The sequence below is a fragment of the Strongylocentrotus purpuratus genome, unplaced genomic scaffold, assembly GCF_000002235.5.
Source record: "Strongylocentrotus purpuratus isolate Spur 01 unplaced genomic scaffold, Spur_5.0 spur5_scaffold_5, whole genome shotgun sequence".
Taxonomy (NCBI): Eukaryota; Metazoa; Echinodermata; class Echinoidea; order Camarodonta; family Strongylocentrotidae; genus Strongylocentrotus; species Strongylocentrotus purpuratus.
The window spans coordinates 32,461,566-32,464,650 of record NW_022145611.1 but is presented as its reverse complement, the minus strand read 5'-3'; positions in this window follow the sequence as shown (position 1 = coordinate 32,464,650).

The window sequence follows — 3,085 nt, the reverse complement described above, 5'->3', positions numbered from 1 at the left end:
AGAAAAAATATAGAAAAGGAAAAAGATAAAATAAATGACTACCGGTGTACGTTTAATTAAATGGTCTGATTTTCAGATAAACATTAGTTTTAAACCTCATTGGCCGTATTCTGAAAATGTTATCAACTTCTGCATGTTAAGTCCGAAAATTAAAATGAGGATCCCTGTAAACATGTGTTCACAGCCAATCACATTTCATGCTTGATCACATGCACTTACAGCTAGGTGAACTAATTGGCATATATTTTTGAGCTTCATCATTTCATACGCATTTCCTTTGTCCAGAAGGGACCCGGAGAAGGCGTTCATGAAAAGTTACCTTATTCCTTCCTTTTTTGCTTTCTATGTTAGTTTTAATATCAAATGTGTAGATTTGAATTATAAAAGTGATATATCTAATGCATTCAAGTACAAATACAGTGTGTAAACATGTACAATACTTGAAATTAAGACTTATATATATATATATATATACGTTATCATATGTTACATTCTGTGTTTTTGTTTTTTGGTTACTACAGTTTTCTGAATTAAAAAAATATGTTAACTTATCATGTTAATTAAGTCTTTGCAGAAGGTTATGCGTATGCACGCTGCATCATCCTGCCAAAACATACCATTTACGTTACTTAACATCAAGGCTGTGCATAAGCGTGTAATTTGATAGTCGTGTACTCTTCCAGGCATACGGTCGGATACACAATTAGTTTTAAAAAAATGAAGAGCAACAATATCTCCAGAGTCCAGATCATATGAATGGGCATATTTTGAATATGATCAATGACAGATTTTTTTGCAATAAGATTCAATCATCGGAGATACTCCTTTCCAGTTTAGAACCCTTCATTCTTGTCTTCCTAACTCACTCACATGTATACACAAGACAAACTGAAGTCTGACATCCATTTTTTTTAAATAATTAAATCTATGTATCATCCGTCTCTCTTTCTCTCCCTTTACCCTTGCCATTCTCTCTTCTCTTTCTCCTTTCTGACCCCTCCTCTCTTCCTTTTTTATTTTCTCTCTCTCTCTCTCTCTTTAATATTGAGCCATAATTAAAAATCAAACAACTTCAACAACTTGGGAATGTATATATATATATATATATGTGTGTATGTAAAAGAGCAGTAATTTCGTCATTCTCATATTTTCAGCAAATATTTCAAGAAAAATAAATACAGCATGTACCATAAAAAGAAACAAATACATCAATTCATTGATAAAACTAAGTATACATACATACAAAAGTTGCACAAATACAACAACAAAATAATTCCAAAAGTTTACTTACGTAATTCTACATTTTTTAAGAGTGAGAGCCTGTATGTACTACAAAACAATGTTAGAGATGTTTACAGGAATTCAAAACATACACTTGCAATGAAATAAGAAAACTCTATAACATTAAAATCCATGGACCTTATCAACAATATATTGAATAAGTTTTTTACTTTACAGAGAACTGGTCATGCTCTGAAGACAGGACACTTTCAAATATCATGAGACGAAAGTCTCGGAATGAGCCTGCACAAATTTCACAAAACTGAAACAAAATACATGAGAAAATGCTCTAAAAGTAACTTCCAAATTTTTGGCAAATGTTTTTCTTTGCTAAGCATAATATTAATACTAGTGATGATGATGATGATAATAATGATAATGATGATGATGATGATGATGATGATAATAATGATGATGATGATGATGATGATGATGATGATGATGATGATAATAATAATAATGATGGTGCCCTCGCATAAAGAGCACGTCCATCACACCATGATGCTCCTGGCACTCCAACATTATTACCCCCCCCCCCCCACGTCATAGCTGGCAGTCAAATATGTAACACTCTGGCATATCGCGTACCCATTTACACCTGGGTGGAGAGTGGCAAAAGTGGACTAATGTCTTGTCAAAGGATGTTAGTACTGGGCTGGGATTGGAACCCTCAACCCTTGGACTTAGAGTCAAGTGAATAAACCACTATACCATGTCATCTCCACATAATCACAGATCACATCACAGATCACAGATTTTACCCCTCTAAAGTACTGCATGTTACTTACATATTACAAAATATCTATGTACTACAAAGAACAAGACCTACAAAAAGAAGAATAGATTTAAGTTGGTCGATTATAAAACTTCTTTCTCTTAAACTAAAGTATTGAGGAATATTGTGGCAGATTTTGCATGGACAGCATTCAGGTACAAGTCAAAATTTGAAATACTGCAATAATCAATAATCAACATATAATACATAAATTGCTAATGTAAGAAAACATTTAATTTTAAATCATACATTCACAGGCATTTTCATAGTTCCATGTTAGCAGTATATAATACACTATAGCCCTGGAATCCTTATGTTATTCGATGAATTACACTCACACACAATAAGATATTTGAACCCTTGATATATCTTGTGTACAAGAAGCATCTCGCAAAAGAAAGCTGGACAATGTAACACAAACATTGCAGAGTTGCATGAACAGAAAGGATTGGTCATTAGAAGTCTTCCATACAGCCTTTCAGTTAAGATTTCTAACTATTCATCAATATAAAAATGAAATGATTAGAATCATGACACATTGGTTATTTTCCATATTTTAATATGGCACCTTTGTTAAAGAAAACTTGTTAATAAAAGTCTTTCCTATCTTAAATTCGGTATTTCCCAATATGCAAGCCAGGCAGGCATTTCTACTTGTTACCTGATGAAGCTTCTTACAGGCTTGTAAACTGCCATGATTTACAAAGGCAGATTTTTGGGGGTAATATACATAAATGACAAGTGAGAATGTAAAAATTATGTGTAGCTGCACATGACAATGGTCACACACATAGTCACTTATCTGTGTGTTTTAACATACACAATTTTTACGTAAAGTGCAAGTTCACTTAAATAAGTACCTCTTGATAAACCACCACAGTTTACTATGGCATATGTAAACAAGCCATATTTAAAGAAAGGAGTCAATGAATTTACCGGTACACCATACAAATATATTATGAATTTACTTGAAGGTGCCAGGCCCTGTATATAAATTAAACAAATGTATAAAAAAGGAATTAAAAATCA